The sequence below is a fragment of the Mustela nivalis genome (assembly GCF_964662115.1).
Source record: "Mustela nivalis genome assembly, chromosome: 17".
In the NCBI taxonomy this organism is placed as follows: Eukaryota; Metazoa; Chordata; class Mammalia; order Carnivora; family Mustelidae; genus Mustela; species Mustela nivalis.
In genome coordinates this window covers 35,627,655-35,649,032 of record NC_139036.1, presented here as the reverse complement: position 1 = coordinate 35,649,032, position 21,378 = coordinate 35,627,655, and the positions used below count along the sequence as shown (strand labels likewise).

The following is a 21,378-nucleotide window of genomic DNA, read 5'->3' as shown; positions in this document are numbered from 1 at the left end:
AGGGCACTATGTCTGGCTGTATCACAGTCTGGTCATACATCTAGCAATGGAAAGATATGGGGACTGTTCCAAATTTTTGGCTGTACAACTGAAGGTGTCATAAACCTTTCTGTAAGTTTTTTGTGTGAATATAAACTTTTATTTCTTTTGGGAATATACCTAGGAGAAGCTTGGCTTGATCATAGGTGTATCTAACTTTATAAGAAGCTACCAGATAGTTTTTAAATGGCTATATAATTTTACATTTCCACCCGAGTGTATAAGAGTTACACTTGCTCCTAAGCCTTGCTTTGATAGAGTAATTAAAAAAAAAATTTTAGGGACACCTGGGTGGTTGGTTAAGCGTCTGACTCCTGATTTTGGCTCAGAATCATGAGATCAAGCCCCACATAGGACTTCATGATGAGTTGGATCCTGCTTAAGATTCTCTCTCTCAGATAATTGCAAACAACATATCAGATAAAGGGCTAGTATCCATAATCTACAAGGACCTTACCAAACTCAACACCCAAAGAACAAATAATACAATCAAGAAATGGGCAGAGGACATGAACAGACATTCCTGTAAAGAAGACATCTAGATGGCCAACAGACACGTGAGAAAGTGCTCAACATCACTTGGTATCAGGGAAATATAAATAAAAACCATAACGAGATACCACCTCACACCAGTCAGAATGGCTAAAATTACCAAGTCAGGAAATGACAGGTGTTGGCGAGGATGCAGAGAAAGAGGAACCCTCCTACACTGTTGGTGGGAATGCAAGCTGGTACAGCCACTCTGGAAAACAGCATGAAGGTTCCTCAGAAAGTTGAATATAGAGCTATGCTACAACCCAGCAATCGCACTACTGGGTATTTACCCCAAAGATACAAATGTAGTGATCCAAAGTGCATTGAGTTTTCCTTCTTCTCTACATCCACACCCACACTTGTTATTTCTTGTCTTTTTGATGTTAGCCATTCTAACATGTATAAGGTGATAGTCTCATTTTGATTTTGATTTGCATTTCCTTGATGATTAGAGATGTTGAACATCCTTTCATGTTCTGTTGGCCATCATGAGTCTTCTTTAGGAAAATGCCTATTCAGTTCCATTTTCTATTTTTTTAACTGGATTATTTGTCTTTTTGCTGTGGAGTTTTATCAGTTCTTTATATATTTTGGATACTAACCCTTTATCAGATATATTCTTTACAATTATCTTCTCCCACTCAGTAGGTTGTCTTTTTGTTTTGTTGATGGTTACCTTTGCTGTGCAAGAACTTTTTATTTTGATGTAGTCCCATAGTTTATCTCTTGCCTCAGGAGACATATTAGAAAAATGTGATTATAGCTGATGTTAAAGAAATTATTGCCTGTATGTTCCTCTAAGATTGTTATGGTTTTAGGGCTCACATTTAGGTCTTTAATAAATTTTTGCATTTATTTTTGATGTATGGTGTAAGAAAGTGATTCAATTTCACTCTTCTGTGTGTAGCTGTCCAGTTTTCCCAGAACCATTTATTGAAGAAACTGTCTTTCCTAATTTATGTTTTTGCCTCCTTTGTCATAGATTTAATTGACCATATAAGTGTGAGTTTATTTCTGGGCTGTCCATTGTGTTCCATTGATCAATGTGTCTATTTGTGCCAGTACCATAGTCTTTTGATTACTACAGCTTTGTAGTATATCTTGAAATCTGGGATTGTGAAATCTCCAATGTTGTTCTTCTTTCTCAAGATTGTTTTGGCTCTTTGGGGTCCTTTGTGGTTCCAGACAAATTTTAGTATTACTCTAATTCTGTGAAAAAATGCTGTTAGTATTTTGATAGGAATTGCATTCAATCTGTAGGATGCTTTGGGTAGTATGGACAGTTTAACAATATTAACTCTTCTAATCCATTAGCAGGTGATATCTTTGCATTTGTTTTTGTCATCTGCTATATGTTTTATCAGTGTTTTATAGTTTCCATAGTACAAGGCTTTCACATTCTTGGTTAAGTTTATTTCTAGGTATTTTATTCTTTTTGATACAATTTTAAATGGAATTGTTAATTTCCCTTTCTGCTACTTCATTATTAGTGTATAGAGATACAACTGATTTTGTGTATAAATTTTGTATCCTGTGAATTACTGAATTCATTTATTACTCCTAGTAGTTTTTGGTGGACTCTTTAGGGTTCCTATGCATAGGATCTTTAATGGTGTCTTTTTCACAGGCAAATTGCTAATTCTGAAAAGCTCCAATTTATCTTCATGTTTTTTCTTTTTGGATCATGCCTTTGGTTTCAAATCTAAACTTGATTTGCCTACCTCAAGGTTGTGAAAATTATCTCCTGTGTTTTCTTCTATAAGTGTTATAGGCATTAGGTTTTGCATTTAGGTTTATGGACCATTTTTAGTTAATTTTTATACTTAAAATGTGAGATATGAGTTGAAGGTTAAATTTTGTTTGCACGTGGATATCCAATTGACCCAACACCATTTGTTGAAAAGATTATCCTTTGCCCATAAATTGAACCTTTGCAAAAAATTAGTTGATCTTATTTGTGTAGTTTTTTTCCTGGACTCTCTATTCAATTAATGTTTGTACACTTTCACCAAAATTACTTTGTCTTGATTACTGTAGCTTTATACTAAAACTTGACATTGGATACTGTGTGTTCTCTAACTTTGTTCTTTTTTAAAGATGTTTTGAGTTTGGTTTAAATTAAGGTAAGGGAGTGACATCATCAAGATGGCAACATAGGATGGTCAGTCCTCTTCACAGAGTAAAGTTGGAGACATCACTGATTTCAAACTATGTTATGAAGTTATAGTACTAATCAAAATAGTATGGTGTTTGCATAAGGGATGCCTGGCTGGCTCAGTTGGTTAAGTATCTGCCTTCAGCTCAGGTCATGATCCCAGGGTCCTGGGATCAGAGTTCCACATCGAGCTCCCTGCTCAGCAGGGAGCCTGCTTCTCCCTCTGTCTGCTGCTCCCCCTGATTGTGCTCTTTCTCTCTCTCTGTCTGACAAATAAATAGATAAGATCTTTAAAAAAGAAAAAAAATACACACATGGTAGCTATCCATGGACAAAACCCCATTATGAAAATCCCAGAGTCCAGGGGATGAGGCTGAAGCTCCCTGTGGATAGCAGAGACTAAGTCAGACTGCAGCTACAATTTGACCATGTTGCCCCTCCTGAGGCTGGGTCATGCAGCACCTTGGTGGCTCCCCTGATTGATAGTTTTTCTGGTGGGAAAATGAGAACCCCAGCCTTGGGGGACACTTCACATCAACTGTGGATTCAACTGGGGATCAGATAGAGACTGAGAAGGGGGATGGGGCTTACAGCCCAGATCCCCAGCCAGGCCCTCTGTCCATCTTTGGAGCAGAACCAGTGCCCCTATCTGGCCAGGAGCTCAGCTGGAAAATCACCCTGATTCTGAAACCTAGCCAGTCATCATCAGCTATAGAGTATATCCTAAGGTCCTGCCTTGACAGGGGACCAAATCTGTAGCTTGCCCAACTATGGAGCATGACCTCTGGTGTTACCCTTCCAGGATACATGGCCACAGACATCCGCTAAATGTGGACCACATCCTCCAGCCCATTGAGGCAGGCAGTCAAGTCAGCAGCCTGGCCTAACAGTTGAAACAGCCTCTGCTCCTCATAGCCAGAGAGTCTGAACAGTGACCCTGAGCACCCATGGAGCCCAGCCCATGTCACCACCCAGCCATGGACTGAAAACAAGCAGCAGAGTCCAGCATACAATCCTGTCGGATTACTCAATGGAGCCTGTGGTTTCCCCTAGGAAGGCAGCCCATCAGACCCTGCCCAATAAGGGAACATAGCCTGTTGCCCCACCCAACCAGAAAGCCCAGCCAGCGACCTCACCCAAGGGCTTAGCACAGCCAAAGGTCTACCGGATCACAAAGCCCAGCTTGTGCCCTTATTCAATTTGAGGACACAGCCCATGGCCCTCTCCTGCCATTTGCAATAACTTTAGGGTATTATGCTATGTGAAATAGCCAGAAATTATAAATGATATGTAATCTCACTTATATATGAATTCATGAGAGAGTTGATTGGTGATTGCCAGGATGAAAAGGTGGGGGATGTAGGTGGAGTTGGTCAAAGGGTACAAACTTCCAGTTATGAGTTGAATATGTCCTGAGGATTTAATTTACAGCATGGTAAATAATAAACTAACAGTACTGTCAGCATGGTAAATACTATAACAGCACTGTCTCATAAACTTGAAAGTTGCTAAAAGAGTAAATCTTAAAAGTTCTCGCAAAAAAAAAGTAACTATGTGAGATGATGAGTGTCTTAATTTACCTTATTATAGTAATCATTCCCAATGTATTTATCATATAATCACATTGAGCACTTTAAATTTATATAATGCTATGTGTTAATTATATCTCTATAAAGCTGGAAAAATAAAAATTAAGGTGAGGATCAAAATCATTTTATTGCTACTTATTAAAAATTCCACTATTCCCCCCAGTGATCTGTAGTGGTATCTTTGCCATCAGGTGAATTTATTTGAGTGGGTCTGTGTCTAGATTCAGAATTTTCTTCCATTCGTTTAATCATTTTATCAATACCTGTGTGATTGTTTTTAATTGCTCTCTGTTCACACTTTTGTTTTATTTCTGGGATAGCTTTTCTGTTCCATTGATCTATAAGCCTGTTTTTATGTCAACACATGCTATTTTGATTAATACTATAGATTTATAACATATTTTGAAGTCAGGAAACGTGATGCCTCCAGCTTTGTTCTTGCTAAGATTGCTTTGGCTATTTGAGGTCATGTGATTCCATATGAAGTTTAAGTGTTTTTTTTTTTTCCATTTCTGTAGAAAATGCCACTGAAATTTTAATAGGTATTGCATTAAATCTTGGATTTTTTTGGAAATCTAATGTGGATTTCTAACACATTTTAACAATATTATTTCTTCCAACCCATGAACATAGATGTTATTCTATTTGTTTGTGTTTTCTTTAATTTTTTTCAACAATGTGTACATACAAGCATGGAAGTCTAATACTGGAACATTCTATTATATTCTGTGCTCAGTATTGAATTAAAACACATCAGGTAAACTGTATGCAAAAGAGTAAGAAAAGAATATTTGGTTTTGTCAATCTTCACCTTCTGGGATGTCACATAGCATTATTGGACCCCGCGTTTTGTTTTTGTTTGCTGGTTTGTTTGTTTGTTTGTTTTCTACCTCTAGAATAGCAATGTATGTGAATTGCTCAATTTTTATGATCAGGTGAACAACAGATAATTTTAAATACATACACACACACAACACACAACACAAACTTTGTAAATGGCAAAGCCCTATGCCAAAATAACTTGGTACTGATAAAGATAACTTTTCCTTTACTAAATTCTGGGGCTAGATGTCTAGAGACTTTTTGTAACCTTATTTTACTGCTGGCTCTCTGATTTGATAACAGGATTAGATGTAGAGAAGGTAGACGTTGTGCATTTTTTTCTTCCATCAGATCTTCCTTTTCATGAACATGAGGACATATTCCCCTGAAACTAAATCTGGAGGAATTGTACCCACATTTCCCAAAATAAGGCTGTGCAGAAAGTAATTGCAGACCTCCTGTTTGCCAGCCAATCCATCTCCATAATTCAGAAACCCCTGGCACGGTTAGTATCATTCATTTGTACCAATAAAGTCCAGGCCATCCTGCCACAGAATTCTTCCAGCTGTCATAAAGGGACTCAGGTACCTCTGAATACCATATGCTGGCAATAAGTCTAACCTAATAACCAAGCCCATGGTCCCCTCATTGCTTTTAAGTCATTCCTCAGCATCACAGGGACCCCGTCAAAACTACCATTTAGCTGTCACACTTGTCAACAGATGAGAGCTAAAGGATGATAAATAACCACATCACCAAACACAACTTGGGCCACTGTGCTCTCTGCCAACTCTCTTTCTCTGAAAATGCAGATCTTATGTAGCATTAAGATGGTGAAGTCCAAGGCAACACTGTCCATGAAGCTCCCTCAGCAGAACCTTTCTCTTTTCAACAACCCCCATCTACTTAGCTCACCAGGCCAAGGATATTAGTCTTCTTGAAGACACAGGGTGTCAGGAAAGATTTAGGAGGGAGCAGCTGGTCAGGGCTCTGCAATGAGCAAAGAGAATACAGACCCTCCTAGGTAAGCCTTTATCTGTGTAAGAGATTTAACGTGGCCTGAGATGGGCCAGTTGCCCTTCGGGGAATCAGTTATTAGCTTAGTGTTCCAGGTCATGCCCTGTACTTTATCCAGGTGACCTTTTGCCTGAAAATATCCTTTCTCCATTGCTTCAAGCTCATGATCTCCCCATAACTTCTCTGACCTCATCTCTTACCAGCGCCCCTCCCCCACCCCCTGCCAGTGTCTTTGTCCATCTCCAAACCCCAGGGTCTTCACTGTTGCTCTTTTCTGGTTGAAATGCTCTTCTCCCAGTTATGTGTAAGACTGGCTCTATCCTTGTCCTGTTGACATGTCAGAAACACCTCCTCTCCTCCATTTCCCTTTCCCTGTTTTATTTTTCTTCATAGCAGTCATCACTGTTCACTTATATACTTACTTATTGATTGCTTTAACAACTGCTTGTCATTGTTCCTGTCTTTGGAATGTAAGTTCCATGAGAGCTGGGGTTGTGTCTATTTTTGCACTGCTAGTATAGAGAAGCAATTCAAATATTGTCAAATATTGGAGGCAGTGCAACACCTTCCTCAAATCTCAGCTAACATGCCCCTCGCTTTATTAAGCCATCTCTCATCCCCAGCCTCTATGGTTCTCTCCTATCTTCCTCTGCCTCTATAACACTTTATTAAGACACTGAACACTTTTTTAACCTGACTGCATGCCTAATTGTTTTACAGGTAATAGCTGTTACCATTTTATCATCTTGATTAGACTAGGATGTGGGCTCAAGGATGTAGGCTGTTTGATTAAAGTTTGAATTTCCCATAATCCTTTACTTATGTTAATTATTAGGAGAATAAATGAGTGGTTGTAACATAACAAATTCATTCACTTGCTCATTGACTCATTTGTCTAGCAAGAGCCTGCTGGTCACAGCTCTGGGCACTGGAGAACAACGCAGAACAAAAAAGGAAGAAAACAACAACATTGGTAAGTCATAAATTAAGTACCTATATTTTACTATTTTATAGATGTTATTGTTACCGGCATTTAATCCTTATGATAGTTCTATATGACAGAGATTATTATTCCTATTAAAGTATGAGTAAACAGAAAACACTAAGCTATTGAAGGGTATTTTTTCTGGATTTAATTTCCATCTCTCCAATCCCAAGTGCATGTGTTAAGCAATATGCCATTCTAGCTTTGTGCAAAATCCTGAGGTCTGAGAACAAGTCACTTTGGGACATTTGATGATGATGTTTGGATGACACTGGCACAAGCCTGTTGTGAGCTGAGGATGTTTGTTGACTTGGAATAATTGCCTCCATATACCCTCTCCCAGAGGCCCTGTGAGAAAATTCAGCCCTGCTGCCGAGAGGCAGTGGTGCTGTCTGAATGGACACTCCCCATGTTCCAAATCAGCTCCCTTTTGGTGTTTCCAGCCCCTTTCTGGGCTTCAGTGAGAGTTTCCTTCAATGGCTTGAGTCCGTGGCCCTTCTTTGGAGGCCACTTTCAAGCCACTGGACCCACTCATGCCTCAGGTACAAAAAGCAAAAAGTACCTGAGAATTGGTCTCCTCCCCACCCCCATTTCCAGGGCTGGTCAGCCTGTGTAAGTGCTGGAAACACGTTTGAAATTGCACTATTGCTGGACCTCTTCCCTTTGCCCCCCCCCTTTTTTTTTTTTTGCTTTCCCCACTCTCTTACAGAGTTTTCCTCAAATTTACTTAATAAAATCACTTGCTCACAAATCCTTATCTCAGGGCCTGACTTGAGGAATCCAGTTGAAGGTAGTCTCTTAGTTGAAAGCATTAAAGAAAATGTTTTCCCTAGGAAAGGGAAAGTCTTTGCCACCTGGACTCAGTTCTGCCTTTTTGGAGGAAGCAGCTTGCTGCTGGATTAGGACTGGTCCTGGAGGGTGTCCCTTGGCTGTCTCTTAGACAGCAGTCTTCATCTAACCCTGATGGGCAGGAAAAAGAGATTTGGACTTATTTACTTAGATGTGGTCTATGGTTGCCCCAAACACACACACACACACACACACACACACACACACACTGAGTCAATCAAATAAGTATTGAAAAACATTATTTTTTACTTTTTTAAATTAACATATAATGTATTATTAGCCCCAGGGTTACAGCTCTGTGAATCGCCAGGGAAAAACTTATTTTTAAGTCCATTCATTCACCCCATATAGCATTTATTGAGTATTCACTTCCTAACATTATGTGAGAAATAGTGTGTATTTCTTACCCTTGAGAAATTCACAATATGTGAGAGAGGACAGACATGTGATTAGTGAAAAACACAGTGCAAATGAATGAATGATACAGAAAAGGTTGGTGTAACGTGTTGGAGACCAGAAGAGGGAGCTATAAATTCTGGTAGGGGGAAAAAAAGAGGAAGATTTCACTGAGGAGACATGACATTTGAGCTGGTTTTGGAAGGAAGAAAGGACAGTTTTGCCTCGGTAGAGAGAACACTGGAAGCGAAAAAAGCATAGTTTATTAAAGGATTGATTTGTAGGGTTTGTTGTTACTGTTCCCCACTCCAACAACACTTCCTTTCCATTTTTAAGAAGACAGCCAAACAAATAAACAAATGAATAAATAAATCAGGAGCATTTTGCTTTGGGGGCTGAAAGGTGTTATCTGAAAGCGATGTCTGTCCAGTGGGAGGAATGCTGGTGGGTGGTACATGGGAGAAGTGGGGATGCAGAGCTGCGGTGTTGGGGGGAAGGGAGAGAAGGGGAAGCCGAGGTCTGCAGACCCCCTGGGCTTGGACAGCAAGCATGTCACCAGTGAGCATGGTTACCACAGAGAAGCTCTTCCGAATATTTTGCTCAATATAAAACTTTAAGGAGCCCTAGGGGAGGGTGGGGAGAGACAGCCCCAGTATGACTAAGTTTGAATTTATCTTCAACTGGGTAAAATGGGTGCAACGTCAGCTGTCATTTGATTCAAAGAGAACAAGGAAAGGAGTTATTTCTTGGATATACATTTTCAGAGTAAAATTCAATACCTATTTCTAGCTTGATGCACATGAGGAACTTTGAGTGGTTGGCATGGCTTGCATGTGAGATAAAAGGGGAATTTGGGAAGCTGGATGGGAGTGAGGTTGTAAAGTTTTTGTGTACTGTGATGGTTTTATGCCCTGATAAGAGCCATTACGTGTCTTTAAGTAGGAAAATATAACGGGCTCATGACAGCGCTTGGGAGGGAGTAAAAATTGGGTGTCACTGTGACAAGCACATGTGATGTAAAAAGGTAGATCTATCCTTGTCTAAAAGGCTTACCGTTTTTCCAGGGAAATGAGATATACTCCAAAGAAAGGTGTGTAACTGTGCTCTAGCGAAGAGTGGCCATCAGAAGCTACTTTCAGCTCCTGGTTTGTTTTCTGCCTTTTGTTGCTTTATTAAAATTTGCTGCTTAGTAGTAGAATCAACCCTACATTGGTGGCTGCAGACTGAGCTGTTGGCTGGGGGCTTGGATAAAGTCATCGCGCCCAATCCTTGGATGTAAAGGCTGAGCCATAACTGTGGGCTCCCACATGCCTTGCCATATCCTTGTTTTACCCGAGTCTACCTCTGCCAATCTGACCCAGACTCCAAGACTGAATAAGTCAGTATTGGTCCTCATGCTGTAGCCCTCCCTACCTCTTGGGTTGGTTCACTCCTATAGATGGGATCTTCATCCCTCTACATCCATATACTACCCTTTCTCTGGAGCAGATCTCTACTTTTATTCTAGAATTGGGCTTCCCACCATACCATTTAAAACACTGGGTTGGGGTTCTAGTATCCAGCTTAACTTCCCACTGACTGCTAAATTCTCTATTCCATGTTCTTACCATGTTTTCTGAGGAACCGACACATATGAGCAAATCATTCATGAGATGCATGAATCAAGATGCTTGGCTCTTAAATTTGTGATGCTGCCTTGATCTTTGGAGTGTTGTCTTGATGTGATGTCCCAGAGCTGTCCCCTTTAGGATTTGGAGAAGTTTATGTCATACTCACTTTCTTCAGATCATGACTCCAAGGCCTCCTTTGTAACCAAGTAGACTTCTTGGGCCCTTATTGTCTAGAGTATTGTTTATTGCCCCTCCATACACTATGGCAATATGGAAGGAATCCAAGCAGGAGCTTGTGAGGCACAGGATTAGGGAGCTGTGGAGAAGGAACTATACTTTTGAGGTTCCCAGTAAATACTCGGATTTTGTTTCACATTTGATCTGCATCCATACAAACAAACTCCAGTCTTCCCAGGGAAAGGAGGTTCAGTCACTTCATGGTGACTGAATGAAAATGTTGCTTGTGGATTGGGTGCTGAGAAAGAGAATGATTGAGAGCATCTCTGTGGTGATGTTTTGCCATATTAAAAGGATCTGATGCTGGTTCTTAAGAGTAGTAGTTTTTAACCTCTTAAACATTTAGCATTGAAACCCTTCTGCCCAAGGAAACCTTATGTAGAAAATTAATTTAGAAAATGTCCAATTGCTGCTCAGGTTGAAGCAATTGTATAGTGCTTGAGCATTGACCAACTGGCTTTTCTCTCCAGCCCTCTCACTATGGTGGCACCAAGGCTGCAAAGCTCATTGTTATGTCCACAGAGCAGAGGCTACAAACTGGCATCCCGAGGGCTGGATCCGGCACAGAGATGTGCCTGGTTTGGATCTCACAAGGGACACATGGGTGGCTCAGTGGGTTAAAGCCTCTGCCTTCATCTCAAGTCATGATCTCAGGGTCCTGGGATCGAGCCCTGCATCAGGCTCTCTGCTCAGCAGGGGGCCTGCTTCCTCCTCTCTCTCTGGATCTCACAGTATTTTTTAAAAACTTGAGTCAATATTTTTTAAACGATGTAATTCACATGGAAAGTTTCATTCAATGTAGAACCTTAATTCTCACACAATAACACTAGCTGAGAAAAGAAGAACAGTATATTAGAGTTCTCCAAAGAAATAGGACCAGTAGGATGGATATATATATTCCTATATCCATGTATCTCCACATATATTCTATGGTTATCTACCATCTATCTATCTATCTTTCTGTTGACATTGTAGACATGGATTATCTATCTATTTATGTATCTACAAAGAGACATTGATTGATTTTAGTATATGTGTTGCCGAAGCGAGCAGGAGACATTGATTGATTTTAAGGAACTGGCTCACACTATTTGGCCCAGAGAATTGTAGCTCAAGTCTGGAGGCCTCTAATGAAGCTAACCTCATCCACATTATGGGGGGTAATCTGCTTTACTCAGTCTTCCTACTTAAATGTAATCTCATCTAAACATCTCATCTACAAAATACCTTCACAAAAACATCTAGAATAATATTTGATCCAATATCTGGGTACTGTGACTTAGTGAAGTTGACATCTAAAATTACAAGCAGCTTGTGACATATCATAAGCTGCTATCTTTTTATTTTATGTATTAAAAAAGTTATTGACTTAAAAAAAATTTTAAATATGAATTTTTAAAAATCTTTTAAAAAAGGAGGGGGTGCCTGGGTGGCTCAGTGGGTTAAGCCGCTGCCTTCAGCTCAGGTCATGATCTCAGGGTCTTGGGATTGAGCCCTGCATCGGGCTCTCTGCTCAGCAGGGAGCCTGCTTCCCTCTTTCTCTCTCTCTGCCTGCCTCTCTGCCTACTTGTGATCGCTCTGTCAAATAAATTAATTTTTTAAAAAAATCTTAAAAATTTTTTTAAATAACTATAAATATACAGAAAACATGGAAGTACAGTACAAAGAACTTTATTTTTCCCTAAGTAAATTCAGACTAGGTTATCAACCTAATCCAATCATTATTAAATACTTTGGCATATGTTTTGTACAAACAAGGTCATTCACCTACAAAAACTCTATCCAGCTACTAAAATCAGGACACTGACATTGTCATAGTACTATACCAATCTCCATTCCCTATTCAAGTATCCCCATAATGTTTTATATGGCAAAAGGAGCCTGCTTGGGATCAGGCATTTCATTCAGTTCTCATGTCTCTTTAGTCTCCAGTCTGGAAGAGCTTCTCACTCTCTCCTTTCAAAGATTATAGGTCAATTATTTTGGAGAATGTCCCTTAATTTGGGTTTGTTCGATATTTTCAATTATTCATTTCATGCATCTTTGAGGAGTAATACAGAAATGATGCTTTTTTCTCTCACTGCATCCTATCAGGTGGAAGGAGGATTATCTGAAATTAGAGGGAAAGCTGTACAGCAGATGTGGAGAGCTGAGTCTTCTAGCCACGAGTTGAAGCCGCTGCAGATCTTTGAAATCTATGTGTCTGTGTGTATTTCTCCTTGACCGGGTTCAACTGCATGTGGTTTTCTGCCTTCACTGATGTTTCTTCCTGATAAAACCACAAATAAGCAAATGTGACATTTACAGTATACTTAAATTATTCCTTTGTATATCAATCACCTTGGAACAAATTTATATTTTCACAGCAAGTATTATAGTAAAACTGGTTATAAGAGGAGTCTGAATAAATCTGCTTTTATTTTGTTTGGATGGTTTAACTTTTTTTTTTCCCCCTTTGGTAAAGAAAAAAATTTCCAATGGAGAAAGAGACATCTGAAAGTGGTGCTGGGATCAGCCAAAATGCTTTTCGAAGAGTGCAATAATGTCCATTAACAGCAAAGACACTTGAAACTAGTTGATATATACCCTCCTCTCTTTGTCTTAGGACTTTTCCTAGAACATTTTATACCCACGGTTACTCTTTCACAGCTATCAATTTACCATGCAGAAAAATGGTAGAAGAGTAATCTCTCTCTGCAACGTAGGCACGATCTGCCTGATAAATATCTACAGGGAAAAGGAATATTTCTGCATGAAAAAAAAAATACAAAGGAAGAGCAACCCCATAAAAAATATTACCAGAATTTGTATCTAAAAGAATATCCACTGTATAAAAGGAATTTACATGCTAGAAGGAACCATATGAGATGATTCACTGCTATAGAGCTAGAGTCATTAACACAGACACTGCAGGCTCGCACATTAATTTCCCAAAAGGTCCAGAAATAGAAATTTGGATAAATACAAAAAAAAAAAAAAAAAAAGAAGACGAAGAAGAAGAAGAAGCAGCAGCAGCAGAGTTTTTAACTTTTTTTGAGTTTTGGTTTCTGTACCTCTGAGAGTTTCCTTTCTCTTCTTTCCAGCTGATTTCAATAGCCCTGTCTTTTCCCTGGGCTTTTGACAAGTGATGAGACGCATGATTCTTGACAGCCCTCAAGCTTGGATTTTACTGAACAAAGTAAGGCTTTAGCCGAACAAGTGGATTTCATATTTAGAGCTTCCTCGGGTAGAGACGCCAGTTTAGGGAAAAAATCAGAGACTGTAATTGTTCTTTTAGCACCCTACATCCATCCTTTTAATACTTCAGAGTTCTCCTGCAAAGAGAAAACACGTTTCATTCTAGGCTTGAGTCAGGCCATCTTTGTGGTGGCTGATAAAGCATTTTTTTTTTTTTAAAGCATATGACTTATCTCTTAGAGAAAAAGAGAGAGCTATCAGCCTCTTGGCCAAAAGGTGCACTTTCAAAGAGCAGGCTAAATGGAGCAAGGCACAGACCTGCTGTCTCATTCTACAGTTGGGATGGTAGCATTAAAGATATCACTGGACAAGTATGCTCATTAAAACAGTATTTGCCATAGGAAGAAAAGGTCGCATAAAATCCGGAAGCAGACTGAATGTCTATCAAGAGAATAAATTATTTTTACCCCTTGGAATTATATGCATCCACTTAAAGTTATCTATTTCTTGACATGAAAAGAAGTTCATAACATCATGGAAGGAAAAGAGATGCAGAAGAGTATTCAAATCAAGAGCATGAGTGTGTGTGTGTGTGTGTGTGTGTGTGTCCACGCGCGTGCGTGCACGGCATGTGTGTGCACGTAAGTGCCTGAAAAGATGTTCAGCCAACTGTTGATGGAACTAATTCTGATTGGTGAGACTTGTAGTGATGTGTTTTTATTTCTTTTAATTTTTTAATGCAAGGTACATGTAGATTTTTAGAATAAGAATCAAAAAATAAAATAAAATAAGATTCCCCTTAAGGACAGAAACAACCTACTCATTTCACCGGGGTTTGAAACTACATTAAATAAATGATCGACGCACAGGATAGGGAATAAAACATTATCAACAGCAACAAGAAGAAGCAACTGAAATTTTTGTCCCCAAATTATTTAAAGTACTCGCAATACAGTGACTTTTCTCTCAAGAAGGCATCCAGTGTATTCATACCTCTCCAGATTTCAGATAAGATGTATATCACTCTGAAAGCTAAACTATCCTGGGAGGGCAGATGAGTAAGCATCTTGTAATGATGAAGGGGTTCAAGGAGCCCGGGAATGCCTGATGTGTGCCAGCTACCATTCTAAGTGTTTTAAGTTCACTGGTTTATTTAATCATTGTATACTTTATAAGGCAGATACTATTAGTATCCCTGTTTTATGGGGGAGGTAATGTATATGAATCATAAAGGGGCAAGCCAACTTGCCTAAGAGACCTAGGGGAAGCTAGGATTCAACTGAGACAGTCTGACTCCAAAGACTAAGGTCACCATCATTTACAGGGAATACAAAAATCCACATTTCAGATTGGTGGAAGAGGCTAGGAGAAAGGAGGGGGTGTGCAGAGTGACATCTTGTTTTATCAGATCTAGATTTGGTAGAGAAGAGATGGGGAAATAACAGTACTATTGCTCATTCCTGAACAGTGGTAATCGAGCAGAGCTAACTGGGTAGTTTATCATTAAAAATTCCTATGAGCTCTAGAAATTTACTGATTCAAGCTAATCTTCTTTCTGACTGATATGATATCCCATAAAAGAGGTAACTCTGACCCTGAGAGGGAGAAGACTCACACTACAGAGTGTATTGCAGTTTGGAGAATAGAGTATTCTAAGACAACAAATCAGAAATAAGGGGCTGCATTCTCCAAATAAGTCTCTTGTTCTCCTATTTTGAAAAATAGAGGTCACAGGTGAACTCTTCTTATGCAGAAAACAAATATGCAAAACTAACCTAATAAAAAGGAGCATTAATAAAAGACAAATGGAAAATATGTATCTTAAGAGTTATCTAATTAATAAAAGGACATGTTCATACTCTTGAACATAAAGAAACAAGCATTTCAAAAATTACAAGGGATTGAAGAAAAGTCATCAAGTATGCAAAGGAGAATGAGTGAGCTGCCAAATGTCAGAGTAGACAGAAATGAGATATTTTGTGTAAAAGCCCCATGAAAATGTAGAAGGAGTTTGAGTAGATACTGATAAAACACAGGGATGTGGTGAATTGGATTGTGAAACTTACATAAAATAGAAGGTAGGTAGTAATAATAGCAGTTAGAGAGAGGCAGGGTATTTGGAGGACACAAAAAATTTGTTCAACATATAGATAACCGCCATGCTTGCTGTTCAAACAGAGAAAACAACACACTACACACATTACATATGGACCAGAAAAAAATATTCAGGAATATAATACAAGAAAGCTTTCCTAAGATGAACAGAGCCACAAATGCACAGATTGAAAGAATACTATGTGATCCAAGGGAGAAAAAGTGCTAAAGAATGGCAATCACTAAAACATACCCTGATCAAGTTACTGTAATTCCTGGATATTAAAATTAACACTATTGTCATCTAAATAGAACAGAAATATCTAAACAAAGGAAAAAATCAGACTGGCTTCACATTTCTCCTTAGCTGTATTTCAATAGAAAAATACATTAGAATAATATTTTCAGAGTTGTAAGAAGAGCAAATACAAGAATTTCATCTCCCACTGAGTTATTGTTCTTATAAAATGGCATAGAAATGGAATGTCTGTAATTTAAGAATTTAGAAGAAAATTGCACTTAACTTGATTGACTGGATAAATATCTTTTGAGATCTGGCCAACCAGAAGAAAGAGAAGGAGAATCAAATTGAGAAACTTGGAAATTTGGGACCTGAATGATAAAAGAAATAGCAAGGATCACTGAATGTACATAAATACAGAAATTAGACTTTAGAATCCATATTAAATGGTTTACAGAAAAGAATGCAAAGGGTATCAGATGTGACAATGTGAAATTTTATACTAACAAAAATCAAAGAAGGGAAGTCAAAATAGGTAGGAGGCACTTTAAGTACAATGTTGTCCATATTTTTCAGGGCAAGTTACCAACAGATATTGTTGAAATTGCTAAACTAGTAAATAAAATTGAGGTGTGTCATTTTAAAGTTGTTAGGTATTAAGAGAGCTACTGGAAAATCCACAATTTTAATTCAAAGTTTTGAAATTACCAAAAGGGGGAAAAGCAAAAAAAAAAACAAAACAAAAACAAAAACTATAAAAAACAAACAAACAAACAAAAAACCAGCAGAAAAGAAACCTCTATCACAAAGCAAACATTTGAAACCAAAACCACATTAAAAACAAGACAGAGGTACCTGGCTGGTTCAGTTGGTAGACCATGTAACTCTTGATTTGATGTGGGGGTTGTATATTTGAGCCTCCTATTGGGTGTAGAGATCACTTAAACTGTTAACAAAGAAAAAAACAAATAACCCCCAAAACAAACGCCTAAAAATAAAATGGAAAACAGTTCTTTCCAATACCTCTTGAGATCAATGAGTAAATCCAAAGGAAAACTTCAGAACATTCAGAACTATAAACATCTATATTCCCATAGTGAATTTCGCTGGTGGTAAATGCGAGTATATTCTCCCTTTTCTCCTTGTTAGAAACAAGATTTTGCTATCCCTCAGACCTCCAGTTCTGTTTGTCACAACAACCCAGGATTGACCTGATGGATACAATGGAACTGTCACCTCCCTCTCTGCTAGGGACAGGGTAAGGAATGGTCATGGGAATCAATTCTGGCTAACAGTAGAGAAGAAGAGGCTTAAGCATCTAGATACTATAGACTTCCAGGAAAGTTTTTCCTTGTTCTTGAGTGAGCCAGAGAATGGCAGTCATGAATGAGGAAACATGGAGCTCTAACTGCTACAGGAACAAGGGAGATTCATCTAGAACACAGCCTCTATTGGGGACCACAGAGTAGCGGGACATGGAAAACCTTGAGCCTTGAAAACATCATGGAACTGCTCATAAATCAACCTGTAAGTCCATCCAAGAGATGAGCTCCCTTTAAGCTGTACTAATGGATATTCTCATCTCCAGTCAATTTGAAGTGGCTTCTATTTGCTTTGTTTTACATACAGTGTTATGCATCTAACTGATATAATTAATGAAAAGAATAAGTCAACTTAATAAGTCTATGAGCATTTATCAAATAATTTTTATGTCCTATGCATAGAAATAGGAGTTTAGTAAATATATATGCAGCAAATGTACACACACACACATATATATATATACACACCCATTTATATATATAGCAAATGTATACGTACACAAATATACATAGAGAGAGGGTAGACAGGAAAAAGAGGGAGAGATCTGGAAGGATATAGGACAAAATGGTGATAGTATATAACATTCCCTACTAATTGTATTCTTGACAAGCACATATTACTTTAACAACAACATATTCTTTGAAATTTTTAAAGATTAAAAAAAAATCTATTTTCATTTTAACAGTAAAGAAATCCCTGCTGTCTCTAGTATCTGTCCTTACAAAAAAATGTCAACATTGTGTCTTTGGCTATAATCCACTGGTGAGAAGGTCCCAGCAGGAATACAGCAGAATTCTGTAGTCTGGCTGGGCTTAGATTTCCTATTTCATCATCTGAAAAAAAAAAAAAATCATAGAACAAAATGCTTCAACAGCTCAACATTTCTGGAACATTCATATATGCAGAAGAAAGAGACTAAACCTCATTTTAAAAAAGAAAAAGCTATCCCAAAAGCACATTCTGCAGAGCAGGAGCCCTATAGGCACACACATTGTACTGGTCTATAATAAAGATCTTGTTTATCAAGGGCAGCATGTTTTAATGGCTTGGGAATTAAAATCTGGTTTCAGCCATCCCTCTGCCCCATCACAGTAAATTAAATTTAATGCTGACAGGAGTAATACCCGTTAGACTCCAGAGCAATAAATTTAAGCACCAAATTAATGAAACTGGACTGAAATGAAGGGTCTGGGAAGAACATTATGGACAGAGCAGACTCTTTTAATGATTGTTCTTTTCATAATGGAGAAAATCGGATCGAGGAAGTAAAAATGCAAAACCACCCACCATCTCAGCAGCTTCCAGGACTGCTGACGCTGGTGGGTATGCTTCTATGGAACCTCCAGGAGCAGCATTGCATGTATATCTTGTTAATCCTTTTGGGTGGAGGAGCGCCATCTGAAGAGAAGAGAGAATATGATCAACAAAAGGACAATGGGAGGTCACCTGGGTGGCTCAGTGGGTTAAAGCCTCTGTCTTCGGCTCAGGTCATGATCTCAGGGTCATGGGATCTAGCCCCGCATCGGGCTCTCTGCTCAGCAGGGAGCCTGCTTCCTCCTCTCTTTCTGCCTACCTCTCTGCCTACTTGTGATCTCTGTCAGATAAATAAATAAAATCTTTAAAACAAACAACAAAAACAACAACAACAACAAAAAAGGACACTGGGAAGTTGTCCTGAAAAGTTCAGGGAGAAACTGAGGATAATATTTCCTTAATACAGTGAAAAGTCTTCACTTTTTACTCCTGCATCATTAATATAAGCCATCTCACAGCTTTGAATTTATTTTTTAGAACAATTTAAATTTCCAAACAATGCAGATCTTGAGTTTATAGGAATTAAAAGCTCTACTGAACTTCTGGATTTTTTACAGTGTTTTTGGGATATGGTTGATGTGTTTAAGGTGTACAGCATAACGGTTTGACATATATATTGTGAAATGATCACCACAAAGTTTAGTTAGCATCCATTGACAGACACAGTAAAAGAAAAAGCAAAAAGAAAAAAAAAATTTTTAAAAACCATTTCCTGTTAATGAGAACTCTTAGGATTTATTCTGTTAACAACTTCCCTATAGATCATAAAGCAGTATTAGCTAGAGTCATCATGTTCTACATTACACCCTGAACCTTCCTACTACTTATTTATCTTGTAACTGAAAATTTGTACATTTTCTCCAATTCCCTGTCCCCCTGCCTCTGGTAACCACAAATCTGATCTCTTTTTCTCTGAAACTATTTTTTTTTATTCTACATATAAAAGAGTTCATACAGTATTTGTCTTTCTCTGACTTATTTCACTTAAGATAATGTCTTTAAGATCCTTCTGTGTTGTCTCAAATGGCATGATATCCTCATTTTTTTTTTTTATGGCTGAAATTGACACGAACACACGCCTTTATCCATTTATCTATTGATGGACACTTAGGTTATTTCCATGTCTTGGCTATTGTAAATAATATTGCTATGAACATGGGGGGTGTGGATATATTTTCAAAACCTCTAGATTATAATCAGAGTAGTCAGACGTGGAAATGATCTTTTTGCTATTCCGTTGCAAATACCTCCATTTCCTTGTTGATATTCCTGTAACGTCTCATTGAATATTGTAGCATCTGCATTGTAGCATTTAGAATTGTGGAGAGTATCCTGGGACCACTGGGGAAAAGAGCTCAGAAAGAGCCCCAGGACTTGATAATAATGTTGACATCAGCTAGAAAGATTGTCCCTCTAGTCTCCTTGATATGTAAGACAAAACATTCCTGGGTTATTTAAGCCTTTGTAAGTTATTATTTTTCTAGTACTTGGAGCCAAAATTATCCTTAATAAAGAGGAACAGGAACCAGAACTTTATTCAGTCACTTCGAACAATTTTGATTGAGTTCCTACTATGTATAAGCCAGACACAGTCCCTATCTCATGGAGCCTACAGCTTAGTGAGGATTCCAGGCTTTGAAAACACAATCAGGATCTGCAGGGAATCCTGCTGAGTTTAAAAAAAAAAAAAAAAAATCGAGTCTCCCTAAATGGTTACGTACAGCATGATTTTGTTTAAATGGCATTTTTAAAAAGTAATAGAATGATGGAAATGGAGAACGCATTAGTGATTGCCAGGGGTTAGAGTTGGGGGTGGGTGGGGGTGGCCATAAAGGGGTAGCTCAGGGAATCTTTTGGTTCTGGAGCAGTTCTGCATTGTATAGGATAAAATTGCATAGAATATCACACACACACACACACACACACACACACAAGAGCATGCCATACTGAAACTAAAAAATCTCTTTGGACTATGCCCATATCAAATCCCATTTTACTAGCTATGCAAGGGGTTACCATTGAGGGTAACTGGATAAAGGGCACACGAGACCTCCCTGTACATTGTTTTGCAACTTCCCATGCATCTATAATTATTTCAAAATGAAAGCAAAAAACAAAGAGTTACAAAATAATAATAATCAGGAATTCTTTGCTAGGACGACAGATTGAACACACCTAATTTCTCCTTTCTACTTCTCCAAAAGCACCATTAAAACTACCAGAAACGTGTATTTTCCTGAGGATTTAATCCAAAAGTGCAGGGAAAACAGAAGCAAAGTAACATTAATGGGGTTTGGGAACCTGAAAAGCAGATGATGGGCTTATTACACCAGAGAAAGGCAAATCCGCAGCCAGCAATACAGCTAGAAAGCAACTCAATTAATACTGTAAAACCTCTAAAAGGCTTAGGTTCTGGCAATTCCAGGAACTTTTAGAATTAGGGGAAATGGGTGAGGGGGGAGCTAAAATGTATTTTCTTGAGTAAAATACTTTTGAAAATGAGAAATCTAGGTCTGCTATCTCATGCCACAGGGATGAGTGACAGTCCACCGTCCTCCCTGGCAGAAGAGTGGATCTCTGTTTTTTGGTAAGATGTAATCTCATCAGGATCGAGGGGAAGATTCGAGAACGTGGGTACCATCTGAAATACAGGACGGAGGTAACTATTTGCGTACGGAATGCTGAGACCCTATGGGCCTTTTTCCAGTTAGGGCTCAGAATGCAGGCTGACTGGATGTTGACATCCAGATAGGAGTTTGGAAGACTCCTTCCTGGAAATTGCACAAGCCCAAATTTAAAAAGAGCTGATCATGTACTGCATAGCCAACCACTGAAAAATTGGTGGCTTCAAGTAACAGCTTATTATTTCTCACAATTCTGTGAAATTGTGCTTCTGCCATTGGCTAGGGGACAACGATGGATGGAAGCATGTGAAGTCTCAACTGGGAGCTCAACTGGGAGCTGTCGGCAAGAGGCATCCGTTCCCCTCCCTGTGG

The 21,378-nt window shown here is 38.6% G+C and overlaps 1 long non-coding RNA gene across 1 annotated transcript in view; it reads left to right on the top strand.

Moving 5' to 3' along the window:
• LOC309850553 overlaps positions 1-12,657 on the top strand; it is an 86,530-nt gene extending 73,873 nt beyond the window's left edge. The window contains exons 5-6 of the long non-coding RNA XR_014304323.1: positions 7,056-7,129; positions 12,328-12,657. This is a non-coding gene — a long non-coding RNA (uncharacterized lncRNA). The remainder of the gene's footprint in view (positions 1-7,055; positions 7,130-12,327) is intronic.
• Positions 12,658-21,378: the final 8,721 nt, after the last annotated feature.